Source organism: Lissotriton helveticus, chromosome 10, assembly GCF_964261635.1.
Source record: "Lissotriton helveticus chromosome 10, aLisHel1.1, whole genome shotgun sequence".
In the NCBI taxonomy this organism is placed as follows: Eukaryota; Metazoa; Chordata; class Amphibia; order Caudata; family Salamandridae; genus Lissotriton; species Lissotriton helveticus.
Genome location: NC_136071.1, coordinates 7,540,552 through 7,557,420, shown reverse-complemented (window position 1 = coordinate 7,557,420; position 16,869 = coordinate 7,540,552). Strand labels below are relative to the sequence as shown.

The following is a 16,869-nucleotide window of genomic DNA, read 5'->3' as shown; positions in this document are numbered from 1 at the left end:
CTTCTGGTGCCACACCCCAATTGAGGCCATTATCTGCAGTTCCCATCACTACTACCATACAAACGCACATTGGCTAAGTCAGTAGATCTGGCCTTAGCTACCTTGTACAACGGTTATTTTTTTTTGTTCTGAACACATGCCCCAAGAGTGTAAAAAAATACAATAAAATACTGATGTCTAAACATGGAGGCTTTCTGCTTGCACTAAAGACTTTACATTTATTTTTAAAAATTGTAAATAGGCATATTTTGAACCGGCATAGAAATATTTTTTTTCATACATTTTTTGTTTGTTTGTTTTAATGCACAGGATTCTTATTGGCACAAAGAAAAGGCATTGCTGGCTTTGAGTTACTTTCATGTGAAGACCAAGTGTAGACATACAAAGATGACTACAAATATAAAATCAAGCATTTGCAATGCAACAGGTCTCGCATTTACGCGAGTTGGAGCTAGTGGCATTGTAAATGACAATGCCTTTTATTTATGTTTTAAAACGGGGAAAAAAACATTGTCATTTACAATATCAATAGATCAAACTAGCGGAAATGCGAGACCTATTGCGTTGCAAATGCTTGTTAGACGTCTGAGGCGTCGCGGCGTGCGTGAGGCCGTAACTTCCGGGAAGCGATGGGAGTAGCGTCATGATTCCTCTGTATCAGTCCCCCCGGGGCGGGATCGCTGTCACTCTCACCTGCTCAGTACCCCGGGGTGTAGTGTCTGTGTTTTCCCGCCCTGTTCGATGCCCCAGGGGTGCTTCCAAGAGCCTCTTTCCAGCCTGTTGACTCTGGGGTGGAATCAGCTGCGAACTTTTAGTTTCGTTTTCGATTGATCACGCTTCTTGGGCGAGTCCATTAATCCGCGGGGGTGGGAGAAGGCTTTGAAAAGGAAGAGAGGGCTCGTACAGAGTGTGCGTGCCTTTTCAGGGATTTAGAAACTTTAGAAAAGCAACCGGCAGTGCTTAGGTTCAGTGCGCCCCCGTGGGGCGGATGCAGTGAGTGAACGCCCCCTGCGGCGTCGGGAATGGTTGCGCCCGAAAGCAAAACACATCCAGACCAGGAAGAGAAGAGAAGAGAAGAGAAGAGGAGACAGGACAGGTGAGGGGGAGAGGAGGAGAGGAGACAGGACAGGTGAGGGGGAGAGGAGGAGAGGAGACAGGACAGGTGAGGGGGCGACTGGGGGGAGACTGAGGGGGGGGAGAGAAGAGGAGAGAGGTACTGGGGGCATGAGGGGGACTGGGGAGGAGAGGAGGAGACGAGGAGAGAGGTGAGGGAGAGAGGCTGAAGAAAAGAGGATAGAGGTGAGGGAGACTGAAGGGAGCCTGAGGGGGAGACTGAAGGGGGGACTGGAGGGGGAAGAGAAGAGGTATGAGGAGAGGAGGAGAGAGGTATGAGGGGAGGAGAGAGGTATGGGGAGGGGGCAGGAGAGGAGGAGAGAGGTATGTGGAGAGGAGGAGAGAGGTATGTGGGGAGGAGAGGTATGGGGAGGGGGCGGGGGGGGCAGGAGAGGAGGAGAGAGGTGAGGGGAGACTGAAGGGAGCCTGAGGGGGAGACTGAAGGGGGGACTGGAGGGGGAAGAGAAGAGGTATGAGGAGAGGAGGAGAGAGGTATGAGGGGAGGAGAGAGGTATGGGGAGGGGGCAGGAGAGGAGGAGAGAGGTATGAGAGGAGGAGAGAGGTATGAGGGGAGGAGAGGTATGGGGAGGGGGCAGGGGGGGCAGGAGAGGAGGAGAGAGGTATGGGGGACAGGGGGGAGGAGAGAGGTATGAGGGGAGGAGAGAGGTATGGGGAGGGGGCAGGGTGGGCAGGAGAGGAGGAGAGAGGTATGAGGGGAGGAGAGGTATGGGGAGGGGGCAGGGGGGGCAGGAGAGGAGGAGAGGTATGAGGAGAGGAGGAGAGAGGTATGAGGGGAGGAGAGAGGTATGGGGAGGGGGCAGGGGGGGCAGGAGAGGAGGAGAGAGGTATGGGGGACAGGGGGGAGGAGAGAGGTGAGGGGGAGACTGGAAGGGTGACTGAGGGGGAGACTGGAGGGGGAAGAGAAGAGGTATGAGGAGAGGAGGAGAGAGGTATGAGGGGAGGAGAGAGGTATGGGGGAGGAGAGAGGTATGAGGAGGGGGCAGGGGGGGCAGGAGAGTGGTATGAGGAGAGGAGGAGAGATGTATGAGGGGAGGAGAGAGGTATGGGGAGGGGGCAGGAGAGGAGGAGAGAGGTGAGGGGGAGACTGAAGGGGAGGAGAGGTATGGAGAGAGGTGAGGGGGAGACTGAAGGGGGAGGAGAGGTATGGAGAGAGGTGAGGGGGAGACTGAAGGGGGAGGAGAGGTATGGAGAGAGGTGAGGGGGGACAGGAGGGGGGAGGAGAGAGGTATGGGGGGCATGAGGGGGACAGGGAGGCTGGAGTGGGGGGAGACTGGGGGAGGTACCGAGGGAGGGGGAGCAAGAGGCAGGAGAGGAGAGGTACGGGGGGAGAGGAGGAGAAGTATGGGGGAGGCGGGAGGGAGGCAGGAGAGGAGGAAAAGAGGGAGAGGTACGAGGGGAGACAGGGGGAGGGGGGCAGGAGAGGAAAGAGGTGGGAGGTACCGGGAGATACTGGGTTGAGGGAGGCTGGAGGGGGAGGAGAGGTAGGGGGGAGGCTGGGGGGGGAGAAAAAATACTGGGGGACACTGAGGAGGAGGGGGGGAGACTGGAGTGAGAGAAACCGAGGGAGGTGTGGAGGAGGAAGTTTGGAGAGGTGCTGGGGGAAACTGGAGGGGATGAGGCTGGAGAGGTACCACAGCATCCCATGGAGGAAGGGGAGGAGGTTTGAGTGAAAGAGAGGTACCAGTGATATCACCTGGAGGGAAACTGGAGAGGGCGAGGTATGGGGGAGACTGGGGGGAAAACAAGCCTTGAAATATAATAAAATAGTTACTAATCTGCAGGCCTAGTAACTTGAGTAATCTACTCAACTGTAATGTTCTTGACTCATAAAATTGTTTCGAATTTTGTGATCCTGGACAAATATTTTATGGAGCTACCTTTTTCTTCATTATCCGATATAATAGCACCTTTAAATATGCGAGTTCAGCCTTTCTGCTGTACAAAAAAACTCTTTTGTTTGATTCAATAGATTAAATGTTTGCTTCATGTATAGTAAGAATCTAGCCCACTTATAGGGTTCACATGACCCCTGACTTGTCTCTTAGTTCACTAATCGCGTTGTGATCAGGGTGGAGGTAGGAATATTTCACAGTTCATATTTAAAAACTCTCTTTTAAAAAATATATTACCAAAACATGACGTGGTAGTGCAATGGTCATTTACAGGCATTACTATTTCCGTTGAATTGGCCACAAACTTTCCCATGAACTTGTAGTTTTACTGATAAAACTATATACCGTACAAACAATGTTTCGAAACTGGGTTTCAGCAACAATATGTATTATTTGCACATCACCAAGTAAAGTGTTATGATTTGTTTTCATCCTATGAAGAAATTCCACCACACAGAAATACACAAAGTTGCCTTCATAACTACCGAAATTCATTTTGAAATGTTTGTTCAGTTCACTTGTTAGCTATTGTAATGTTAGGTAGAAAAGCCTGACACCTTACAGCCTTTCATTGCATGCACAGCACGATTATCACAGTGTTCACTTTACAAAATCCTCTAACTTCAGTCAGAGAAGGAAAAACAAATGTAGGAAGACAAACTGACTTTTGTTCTCTGTCTCTGAATGCAGAGCAAATGTGACAAGATAACATGATATTGAAAGGCATCTTTATTGCTCACTTGCTTTGTGAGTGAACCGAACACTTGTTCTCTGTCAGCTCACCAGAATGGGCCAGTAAGCCCTAAAAATAGCTCACCCTCATGAAATCTGACTTGCCATAGGGAGTGGGCACATAGATTTCTCGAGGTCTACTGGGAGGAGGCTGGAGAGGGAAAAGTACTGGGGAGACTGGAGGGAAAGGATGGTGGAGAGGGAGAGGGTCAGGAGACATCACTTGGGGTGGGGAGTTACCATGGGCATTCCCTGGAGGTAGGGAGGCTTGAGTGGGAGAAGTATTGTGCTGACTGGAGGGACAGGGTGAGCGAGTAGGCCGGAGAGGTGGAGGTACAGGAGACATCACATGGGGCGCGAGGATTCCATACACATTACCTGTAAGGAGGGAGGCTCGGGTAGCAGAAGTATTAGGGTGACTGGAGGGAGAGGGTGAATGAGGAACCTGGAGAGAAAGAGGTATGGGGCACATTACCTGGGGTGAGAGGATACATTACCTGGAGGGAGAGAGGGCGGGAGGCTCGGGAGGGAGAAGTACTGGGGTGACTGGAGGGAGAGGGTGAGGGAGGATGCTGGAGAGGTAGAGGCACCGGGGACATCACCTGGTGGGTAATACTCTGGATATCACTCGAAGGGAGGGAGAAGACAGAAGAGAGAGAGAGACCAGGGGCACCGCCTGGAATCTATGGACTAGGTTACAACCTTAAGTCGGGAGTCTTGTAGGATTGTGAACTTTGAGGGACGAACTGGTAACCTACCCAGCATCCACTAGTCATCGTGTGGTCCAGCATGCTGTCATATGCCGGACAACTAGATTGGTGCCTCCATTTTGGGTTGCCACCCTGGGTGAAGGGGCCCAGAAGGTGTCTAAGAAGGTTTGTGGCTGGACGTAGGGTGGCTCTTGGGCCTCAAGTATAGCGTAGGTTGCAGAGAGCAGCGATCACCAGCCTTAGGGATATGGTTGATCTCCTTGATGAAGTGTGAAGGTAGCAGTTCTTTTGGGACTCCGAGGCTTGTGTTGGGCATTGTTTTCTGAACATCTTGGGAAATGTGTGGTGTAATGGAGGAATACTGGTGTTGGTGTGGGTGCATTTTCTTCAGGGTAGGGGAGTCTGGCTAGTGGCCTGAGCCTATGTGGATGAAGGCTTTTATCCCGACTCCTTCAGCAAGGAAATAGTTGTGCAAGTCAACAACACATCAATCTTTTCATGGTGTGGGGTGAGGATCTGCGTGCACAGTCTTCCACTTCCACTCCTAATTTGAAGAAGACAGTTTATTTTTTTTATGGTTCAGATGTATTAATTGTGTGAGTTTGAAGCGATTGAGCCATTTTTCTCGATTCTGTTTTTGTTTTAAGTTTTAGGAGTAGACCAATAAAGAATAGTACATGCCTGACCTCTCGAGCCGAGTGATGGTGTTGTAGTCCGGGACAGTGGAGTTGAGGCCTCCAGAGAATGGACCATCTTGAAAGTAGAGGCACAAAGTTTCAGGCTTGTGATAGAGACAGCAGTAGGAGGGCCTCTGAAATTGGGAGAAGTCTAGTGTGTGCCCATATGGAAGGGTCCTGCTACTGTGTCCTTGGTGAATGGAGTGGCACGTTTGTGCAGTCGCCTAACCAGTTATTGGAATCTGGGGAGATATTTTTTTCCCTTTGTTATAGGGACTACAGATTACCATTAGGAAGTCATGTAATAGCTAGTCATAACACAATTTCTTTTTCTAGAGTTTTATCTTCATTTTGTAGTGAAGTCTAAATTAAACTAATTATGAGAAAGTTAGTTCTAAGAATAATTTCCAAGAACACAACTGCTTATGGTACTAATAATGTATTATTACCATAAGCAGTTGCCTTCTTGGAAATTATGAATGTGAATTGATCCATAAGGGCCAAACGTGTTCAAAACCACCCTCAATACTATATAGATGTGTAAATATAGCTCACCTGATGAAACGTGGTCAATCTTCGATCCAGCTCTCTGGGGGCTAGTATAGGACTCTTCGAGCCATTGAGGTGTGCTCATGTTTCCTTAGGCCACAACCCGGGTGGATTGCAGCATTCTGGGACAGTTGTAGCCAATAGATTAAACTAGATGAAGCTGCTTTGTAAAGGACGTTCTCTGCTGTGCAGTGACCCCAGTTCTCTGTTCTTCATGGAGCTCCCTGGCATCAAGAGAAATGACCGATGATTGTTGGCGTAAGTGGAAGGAGCCAAGGAGAGGCCTGCATTTTCCACCCCAGATCTAAAGAATGACCTTGCTGCCTTCCAGAGACTAAGGAGCAGGAACGTGATTGCCCTAAAGCAGGGTTCTCCAACCTTTTATAAGAGCTACTTATGGTAAATGAAAATCATACAGAGCTACTAATAGTATTAGTGTCGTAATAGAGATTACATTGGTAGCCACCATAAGGAAGATTACAAGGAGTGACCATCTTAGCGCACTTGGCATATTTGCCAGCAGTAATGTAAAAAAAAGACTTTGTCAGCATAGAATATTTTTACATGGGTAACACATAAGTAATATCTGCAATATGCCTGGCACCAAAGTAATATTAGGGGGGGGCGTGGCTTGGCAAGCCACGATGGCGGCTGTGTCCTGCTGAGGCTCCGCGATCGGGCTAGCATCTTGCCCATTTCCTAAGATCGCCGGGAGCCTCAGCCCACACAATTTGCTCCACTGAGGCTTACCTGCTGTGGGCGTCCTCTGATGAAACTGCGGGGGCTGCGGACGAGCGCCGATCACCGTCCCATCCCTCATCGGAGCCGGAGCCGGGCGCCGAGTATCTAAGATGGCGGGCGCGGCTCCCTCTACCAGCGGTGGGCACCACTGAGGGACTATCCTCGAGGCGACGGCCCTTGGCGGAGAGGACGACTAGCGGCCCCAGAACTTCACCGCAGGGCAAAGAGACCAACTCACGAGCCCTTGCGCCACGCCGAGTGATCTCTTGTGGTGACAGCCCAGTGCGCAAGATGGCGGCCGCCATCCCGACGATCCGCTAAACCGGCGCTCCTACACGACTGGGAGCCCACCCCAGCACTGATCGGCCCACTGCCAAAACTGACGGACGCCAGTGGGGGTACCACCTGTGTGCCGCTGGGTCCTCCGGACGACCTCGATCCCATCTGAAGGCGGTGGGTGTCGACCCCCTGCCCCCCCCTTCCCCTCCTGTGACCCTCGGTGCCGGAGACCCGGCGGCCTCCTACCCCATCTGGGGCCCGCCGAGGAGTCGCGGACGGCGCCGGCCCTTGGTCAGGGGGGGGGGGCCCGGAACGCTTCTGCCACATTGCGTGACCCAGTGGACCCGAGTGCCTGACCTTAAGATGGCGCCCGCAGAGGCCGAGACGCCGTGATCGACGTGGACTTCACCCTGCAAGTGCGGTGCTCCACTGACCCCAAGGCGATCGCACACCACACCGGAGTCGCTCATCGACCCCCCCCCCCCCCCTCCCGGGCCCTGGTCGCCTGCTCCTCGACCCTCGGGGTCGCCTGGGGGGGCGGGATCGGACCTCACTGTCAAGCACCTTGTCCCCGGAGAAACCTGGACAGTAGGAGCAGTAACCATCTGCTGTGCATCTCCTGACGCCTGGGCTGTCACCCCGTCTAGCAGAGGTCCCCTGGAAAGAGGGAACACAGTGACCGCCCCGAGACCGTGGGAGGCTAGGAGCCCGACCTACTCTGAGCTACTGCCCACCCAGATATACAGAGGAGAGGTGGTTTACTGATTGCGGAACGCGCGGAGGGCCGAGCCCCCCCATCTCTAACTGCACTCATGGGGAAGCCGAGACCCACGCAGCCGATGACTGTTCCCGAGACGGCCCCCGAGAGGATGCCTCAAACGAGAACATGGACGCAAGCCAACGCGTCGCAAACCGACCCCACACTATCGGCAAAATTGGACCAAGTATTGGCGGCAATCGAATTATCCCGCCTATCAATGGAGGAGAGATTGGGCGTCCTGACGACGGACATCAGTCTAATCCGCGACGACCACCGCAAATTGGCGGACAGAGTGAAAGACGGAGAACGGATTGTGACCGAGCTGCAACCTGCGGTGAAAACACAGGCGGCGGAACTGAAGGAGGTCCTGCACCGCGTGGCGGCCCTCGAGGAACGCACGGTGGACCTAGAAGGGCGCTCGAGACGCTGTAACATCCGCGTCCTGGGCTTGCCGGAAGGAATTGAGAACTCGGACCCTCTTACGTACATCGAGCTCTGGACCAAATCTTTCACACCGGAGGCGGAAAGGTCGGCATTTTTTTCCATTGAAAGAGCACATAGGGTCCCGGCCCGGGCGCCCAAGCCGGGCCTCCCTCCGCGACCCATGTTAGCTAAATTCTTGCATTTCCGGGACCGCGATGCGGTGCTTCGTGCGGCCCGGACGGCGGGCCCCCTACAAGTGGAATACCAACACGTCATGGTGTTCCCGGACTATGCCCGAGAGGTCCAACTCCAGCGTTCCACCTACCTCGACGTCAAGAGGCGCCTCCGCGCAAATGACCTTCAATACTCCCTGCTGTTCCCGGCCCGCCTAAAAGTACTGCACAAGGGGAAAGCCCTCTTCTTCAACACGGCGGAGGAAGCGCAGGACTGGACTGAGTTCCACTGCCCTATAATCCCTAATCCTGGACCCCAGAGAGCACGCAACAACGACTTCAGACGCTCCAGAAGACGAGGTGCGAGCCGCACTCGTTCAGGCCGCCCCAAAAGCCAAACATCATCCCCCACTGGCTCACCCGATCTCACGCAAATCATGCAAGAGAGACGAGAGGCCTTAAGAGCGGTGACTGGACTACACACGTCACCCATAGCGTCGGATTTGGAGGGTCGTCCGCACCTGTTCACCCCGGAGAAAGACCGGGACAGCGACGGAACAATGTCGGGAATTGGACCAATCTCCTCCCCCCTTGTTATGATACAAACCTCGGACGCTACCCTGGCCAATCAACCTGGCACCTCTTCATGATGAAAGGACTTTCCACTGTTATATCCTTTTCATGGTGACCTATTGTAGTGCGCGACGTCTAGGTGCCTAGACTGTTTTGTTTAATAATTGTGAGCGCTTGCGAGCGATAGACGCTTATCCTACCAGAGCCCGACCCGCGCACAGGCCCAGCAGCGACACACGCTGCCACCCCCGCAGATACCCGTTGTATTTTTCCCCTAGTGGGACACTTGTTTGGATATGCCACCTCCGGTGAAATATCCTCAGTATTGGGACTGTTTCCCGCCCAAAGTTCTGTTTACGGTTAATTCCCCGAGTCCCTCCCCCATGATTGTGGAAGCGTGGCGCACTAGGAATACTCGTGACACATACACACTGGCGGCCGTCGGGGGCTTCAAGGGGTCCCTCTCCCACTCATGACACCGTACGGATGGCGGACTCACGCTCAAACATTAATATCCTCACACTGAATGTGCGAGGCCTGCACACGCCCAACAAACGCTACACTGTTTACTCATACATCAAGCGTATGTCAGCCAATATTGCGTTCCTGCAAGAGACGCATATGAACACCACCGAACTCTCTCGCCTGCAGCTCAAATGGCGAGGGACCTTCTGTGCCACTCACTATTCAGCGTTTGCGTGCGGCGCGTTAATTTGGGTTAGGCCAGGTACTCCCTTCCGAGAGCTCCGCCGAGTGATAGATAGAGAGGGCAGATATGCGCTCCTAGAGGGAATACTTGATGGACAGGGTATACTCCTTGGCAGCATTTACGCCCCCAATATAGATCAGGATAAATTTTGGGACCACCTCACGGGCGTTCTGGCCCAGTTCACTACAGTTCCGTGGGTATTGGGAGGTGACTATAACTGCACGCTGGACCCCACCCTGGACCGCTCGCATCCTCCCCCCGCACATTCCCCGGCTCCCCGACAGGCAGAACTCTTCAGGGCATGGACCACGCACTGGGCACTCACTGACGCGTGGCGACACCTACACCCACTGGCTCGCATTTACTCCTTTCACTCGATCCCACATAACCTTAGGGTCCGCCTGGACCGTTTCCTCTGCTCTGCACCTATCCTCCCTAAGATCACTTCCACAGATTACCTGGGTCGGATCCTCTCGGATCATGACGCTCATATCATTCATCTAACCTGGCGCCCCCCGCACCCACCTGTCCCCACCTGGCGCCTCCCTAGGGACTGCCTTTCAGATCCAGTATTCAGAGACGCACACGAATCCAGTATCCGCGATTATTTTGCGCACAACACTAACACGGCATCGTCGGTACTGGTGGAATGGGACGCGTTTAAGGTGGTGGCGCGAGGGGAATGCATCAAGCAGGTGGTGGGAGTGCGTCGCACCTTGGAACGGGCGCTCCAAGCCTCGGAACAATCTCTGGCCGCGCTCACTAAACGGCTTGACGACTCGGAGGAACACGCTGTGCTCATGGCCAAGACGAAGACGGAGTATCAGACTGCCTGCGCTGACCTCCGCAGATACAACTTTAGGGCTTACGCCTCTAGGGTGCATAAGGACAGAGACAAGACTGGAGCGCTACTAGCCTGGATGGCGAAGCAGGACACCGAAATCAAGCCGATCACGGATATTGTCAACCCGGATGGTGTATTGGTACGCTCGCAGGCCGAGATCCTCCTAGCGTTCCAGCGCCACTATACGCAAGTGTACGGGACCCCGACCCAATCCTCCCCATTCTCTGTGGATCGCTTTTTGGACCCACTGACGCTGCCCACAATCTCGGATATAGACAAGCGCGCCCTCGACGCCAGGATAAAACCCTCTGACATTACCCAGGCAATTCGCGCCATGTCCCGGAATAAAGCGCCGGGACTGGACGGTTTCCCGCTGGAATACTACTCGACTTTCTCGCCTCTAATAGTCCCCCATTTATCACAGGTGTTCGAGTCGTCTCTTCATCTAGGGAGATTGCCCCAGTCACTGCGGGAATCCGTGATTGTCACCTTTCCCAAACCCCACAGGGACCTACTCCACCTGGGGTCGTATCGCCCCATCACGCTCCTGTCGGCCGACTGTAAAATCCTGGGGAAAATTCTGGCTGACCGTTATGCGCAGATCGTACGCCCGCTGGTCCACCCAGACCAATGCGGCTTTGTTCCAGGAAGGAACACCTCCCAGAACCTCCGCCGAATCTTCCACGTTCAAGACCAGATACGTGGCAGATTTCCCCGCGCCGCCTGCCTCATTATGGACCTGGAGAAGGCGTTTGACACCCTCACCTGGCCCTATCTCTTCTCGATCCTGCAGCGCCTGAATATCGGCCCAACGCTCATAGCGTACACACGCCTCTTGTATACCGACTTGACCACGCGGGTACGTATCGGGAAACGCATATCACCGGCGTTCGCAGTTCGGCGAGGTACGAGACAAGGGTGCCCCCTGTCACCTCTCTTATTTGCGCTAGCAGTCGAACCGCTGGCGATTCGGCTCCGTCAGGAAGGGGTGGAATGGGGCATTCCACTTGCAGACCGCACGCATTGCGTGTCCATGTACGCGGATGATCTTCTCATATACGTCCGAGACATCGAAACGGACATGACCCCTATAGGGACGACGCTGGCGGACTTCGCAGAGGCCTCGGGACTACAGGTGAACTGGGACAAGTCCACAGTTTACCCCTTACACCCGGACCTACCCCCCCGGGAGGTCGGGCTCGGAGCGCACACCCTCTCATGGTCCGCGGAAGCCCCCCGTTACCTTGGTGTCCGCTTGTATCATTCCCCAGCTGACCTTTTCGAGGGGAATCACCGTAAAGCACTTGCCAGTCTACGCCCGGCGGTCGCTTTTTGGAATAAGCTCCCACTGGCCCCGATAGGAAGAATAGCTCTAGCCAAAATGATAATGCTTCCCCGACTCCTTTACCACTTCACGAATTTGCCGGTAATACCACCCAGATCCTTCTTCCGCGACGTAGACTCCCTCCTAGGGACCCTTATCTGGGGCGAGGGCCGCCATAGGGTCGCCCTGAAAACCCTTCAACTTCCTACGACACTGGGAGGGCTCGGAGCTCCGTCCTTCGAGTCATATTTCCTCGCGGCACAACTCCAATGGCTATCATACTGGACGGCGGACCGTTACCCTCAGGAGACTGTCACCTCGACGGGCAGAATCGCAACCCCGGAACTCACCCGTCTTCTTCTCCCGGGCACCAAACCACGACGTACGTACCCCCTCCAGGTGGCGATAGCGCGCCGGTGCATGATGCGGATCCACCGAATGTCCCCTAATAGGCCTCCGTATTCCCCGTTGTTACCATTGATAGGCAGCCCCAGGCAAGACTCCTACTTTACGGCGCCATTCTTCACCGAATGGTCGCACTGCGGCATCACGGATCTGGAATCGTTATTTGAGGAAGGCCAGTTAAAATCACTTGACCGCTGAATACGGGCTCCCCCCGGGCCAATTCCTCAGGTATCGACAGCTGATTGCCGGATACCGGCCCCATTTTAACCTCTACACTGGCGAGCCAGACACGCATCCAGTAATACACGCTGTCCTGCGTATGGGGGTGGGACGCCACTTAGTTACCTGTCTGTATAAATCCATTCGGGAACTTTCACACGCACCTCTGACAACCTCGCGGGCTAAATGGGAGGAGGACATAGGTCGCGCACTACATGACTCGGAATGGACTAAGGCGCTCGAGGCCCCTAAACGCGTCTCTAGGAACGCCCGCTTCAAGAACATCCAATACTATATCCTACACAGGGCATACCTCACCCCAGCGCGCTTACAGAAGTTCTATCCCTCCACACCATTCTTATGCCCCAGATGCTGCTCCCCTGCCGCAGACTTTCGCCACATGTTCTGGAGCTGTCCGGACCTTCACTCCTTTTGGCAAGCGGTACACAACACACTGTCTGACCTGACAGGTCTTACTACACTGTCCACCTGGGAATCCAGCGCATTAGGCGTCCTCCATGTCCCTAAGCAAGCCCCAGTGCATAGGCGCTTCGTGTCCTTAGCGCTCCTGCTGGCGAACAGATGCATAGCCATGCGCTGGCGATCCCCGGAAGGTCCCCCTATAGCAGCATGGACGGGGGCGGTCAGTAAATGGGCGGCGGCGGAGGAGGATGCTCTTAGAGAGGAAGAAGCCAGGGGCGCGCGTAAATTTCCCATTTCCATGGAATGGGCCATGCTTCTCTACAGTTTTCGACAATCCACGCGAATGGGTGACCCCCCTACTCCTTCCCCCCCCCCGACCCGAGAAGACCGTTTCCGTCTATCTGTTGTCCCCCTCCCTGAGGCAGGTCCCGGATACCCCCTGCATCCTGATTGACTTCCCACCCTTCTGGAGTGCAGGCTGAATAGCTCCTTGGGCTCGTTTCCCCCCCCCCGCCCCCCCCCCCCAACGCCCATCGCCGATATTTCCACCACTCTAGCGCCCACACGCTTCCCCCCCACGGTTTTGTCCCCCCCGTTTTCTGGTACCACCATTACATGGACTGTACAGGCCCCGCTCCACCGCCCTTTGAGACGGGACATTATATTCCTGTTAACATACACTGTCCTCCTTGCTATACAAGTTCATTGTCTTCTGACCTGCACACATGGTTGCATGGTATGTACTGATTTCTGGAGGGAATGGATATTTGTGCCAGTTGTTTAAACGAAAAACACGTTGCACGCATGGCTGAATGTTGAGGCCACGTCAGCGGCTTATTCACAGTGTACCGTATACTTTGATGCAACAATAAAACAAATTTCAAAAAAAAAAAAAAAACAAAGTAATATTAGCAATAAATCTCCTCCACGCCAGAATTTATCATTCAAATATCAGCGTTAAATATATATTGGAAATTCAACCATTTTTTTTGCAAACATCAGCTTATGAATTCTGAAAATACACATGTTTTCGTCTCGAATGCACACCTTTCAGTTTTGGTATACATATATTAATTCAGTCAAGCAAAAGCTTCTAATTTAGGAGGCTGAGCTGCACACAGGAGAGCTACATATAGGTAGCTGGTGAGCTACCATTAGCTCACAAGCTGCTCTGTGAAGCCTGTCCTAAAGGCCTTCAGAGGAGCCTACTTGGGTGATATTGTTGTCTGGCTCGCACCTAGAGGAAGATGTTTCTAACCATTGGCTCCCCTGAGTAAAGAGCTTCACTCCCTTTTACAAGCCAGCCTGAGTATTAAGTCTAGTGAGGGCCAGATGTCGCATGTCTGTGTTTACTTGGCACTGGTCGGGAGAGAAAATGGACAGGCCACTGTGGAGGGATACAGCCTAATAGCGGGACTCTGTAGAGATCCTTCCGCAGCCTTGTACTGTGTGTTCTCTGTTAAAGGATACAGAAGTAGTTGTGGCACCTTTTGACTGAGATGACTTTCGAAAAGCGCCTACCCGTGGTCTGTATAACCACTCAGTGCCAGAAAGCCATTGAGACCAGGTGCTCTCTCGAGCTGCAGTGTAAATGTTTTAAGCTACAGAAATAAATTCATTGTTCAGACTGGTACCTCTGATATGTCATTGGAGCAGTGCTAGTTGAACTTGAGGAGAGCTGTAGATCGGCTTTTCCATTGTGCTTTTTTAACCCCCAATGAGGCCCTAAAGTGTTTTCTGAATGGTGGAGTCTGGAGGTACTCAGGTTATATGTGGTTGGTAGAGGTTTTTTGTGGCAATGAATGAACAACTTTTCATGTGTTTTTGTTTTATTTTTGTAACCATGCCATTGATGTTATGTGTATTCAAAGAAAAGCTACTTGGGTGAAATTGCAGCTTAAATCTAGACTGGGTGTATAATCATAAATGCCACAACCCCATGTACCCATGTTTATTGATTCATGCATGAGAAAAAGGCATACATGTGTGTTAGTTCAAACAACTTATGGAGTAGGTATATCTTTGTCTTGAGATCGTGTATTCCAGTATAGGGCAAATATTGGTTCGCCGTTTGACTCTGCGCTCCTCTGCATGCCTATTCTGCTGTTGATGCACACAAGATTAATATCCTGTATCTAATCCCACCCATATAGATCTTCGCCCCTCCGCCCTGAGGTTTTGGTGATCTTGTTGGGACAGTTGCCACTCTCATACACTAGTTTTTCTGCTGTTGTGCACCTGTACATGCTTCATCCCCAGTCATCCTGTGTCAACATGGTTGAGCTGCCCCTTTAGTTTTGCGGTATCCTTTGTGGTCGCAGCCCGGCCTTGAGTCACAGACCTCCTTTGGTACCTTGTCGTGACAGTTGCTTTCCATAGCCCCAGGACTGCAGTTGTCAGTGTTGTTGGAATTCCTGCTGCATTTTCATTATCCCGTCCTATCATTCCCCAATATTTTCTACAGCGATACAGTTCCACAGCCCGTGAATTGGAGTGCCCCTTATGTCGTACGCTTTTATTGAACTGTAATATCCGTCAAGCTTAGGTATGCTTTGACACTTGAGCAGATGAGTAATAGCTGAGACCTGGGAAGGTGGCAAGTCACTCAAAGGGGGGTGAAGCTGAAGAGGGCTGTGAAGAGGGCAGGTTTGACTGTGAACCTTGTGGGCTTCTAAGGCTTTTGTTGGGTTATGTACTTGATCTTGGTGTCTGGTATCACATTGGAATCTGGTACCTTGCCATTATCTGACTGGTAAAAATGCAAATATGCTTATGGTTTGAGATATCACTTTCCTGCTTGTGGCCTAGGGTTTAAGACTCGAGGACACAGCTTTGGAACAGAATCAATATCCGTGCCTATCAACTGTTTGCATCTACTTTTAAGAGTTAGGTTGCATTGCCTGCTTTCCATGTATGTAAAAGGAAGACCTGCATGTTGAGAAAGTGGGCAGTTGACAGCTATGCTTCAGGAACAGCTCACTCTCTAGGACATACATGTTTCTAAGAGAATTTAGCAGTACAGTTTCCATCCTTCAGCAGGACGACTCACCAGCGGACAGTGTGTGTTCGGTGTTGGCATGCCGATGGCACAAGTTCTTGAGTCGGGTAAGAACACCTGACTCCATTCTGACAGCCGTCATCGATGGAGCGTGAATCAGCCATGCAGTGAAGTCTGTGGGGTCCCAGGCGTCGGATAAGGCATTAAGACGAGGACTGTCTTTCCCACTCATTCGACTTGCCATATTCAAAAGACAAGAACACTCCAGCTCTAGTGGCAGTGACCCCAGAACATTTGTTTGTGGAATGAATCCTCCTAGGGCCTAAATAGAATACGTTGGTAATAAATGGAACTGAGTTGCTGTTGAAGATGGAAGAGATCTAAGCTGTCCTGACTGCTCTGGGAGTTCTTTTAACATGCTCTATTATGTCTATCCCGAGGATAGGGATAACGGACAACAAAGCGATGCTTGACTATGTGCGCGGTGTAGAGTGCACCTCCTTGATGGCTCACGATCGGTCTACGCGTGCAGCCAGTCTTTGGGCACAGAAGCAACTCATTGACTTCACACTTCATTCTGGAAAAAGGCACTCCCCAAGAAGATGGCTCCTGTGCCAGACCTCTTCATCCTTACAGCACTCTTTAGAAGCATCTTGACTCTAATATCACACTGTTTTTGTTTCCACTTCATAGCAATCTCTGCCAGCGGGTATAATAATTTCTAGAGTTTTTCATGAGAACCCCCACCCTACATCTGTGGGTTGCTTTGTCTGATACTCACAGGGCTTCCAGTATACCTTCACCAATTTATTCCCATCACCAAAATTGCTTTAGAAAGTTGGTTATCCTAAAGGGGTGCACTTTTTGACAGAGGTGTGATGAATAATGACACACAGCAACCTAAGGAGCTGGCAAAGCTCAGATTGAAGTCCACTTTCTTGCTTTCACCCTGGCGGTCAGGAAATGGTATGGTTAGGAAGAGGAATGGCTGGAGAGGGGACCTCCGCTATGCCCAGTCTTGCCACCTGTGGACCCTGTCTTTGTAACCTTGCTTTTGGGCCAGTTTTTCAGGCTGGTGCACTGCAAGGGACTTACATTTGTAGATGTGTCGGCCTCCATTGGTGTTATCCATCGAAGGCTAAAGAGAACCAAATCCACACCAGATTTTAAATCCATCCGCAAGGAATACATTTACATAAACCACGTCTGAGTCCTATAGTTACAGAGCCATTGGCTATTCTGACAGAGTTGAATGGATTTTGGCCCTTCCCGACCTGTTTTGGCCGCTGCGGCATTAAGCGGGC

General features: G+C 52.2%; 1 protein-coding gene across 7 annotated transcripts in view; it reads left to right on the top strand.

Annotated features, from left to right (window-relative positions):
- The first annotated feature begins 862 nt into the window (after nt 1-862).
- Nucleotides 863-16,869, top strand: part of IKBKG (inhibitor of nuclear factor kappa B kinase regulatory subunit gamma) — a 147,879-nt gene continuing 131,872 nt past the window's right edge. The window contains exon 1 of one of the 7 annotated variants that reach the window (XM_078664530.1): nt 863-1,096. The gene's annotated coding sequence lies outside the window, so the exon portion shown is untranslated. Of the gene's footprint in view, nt 1,163-5,956; nt 6,094-16,869 lie in introns of those variants that run through there. The other 6 variants (XM_078664527.1, XM_078664531.1, XM_078664528.1 and 3 more) reach the window with 6 other exon arrangements.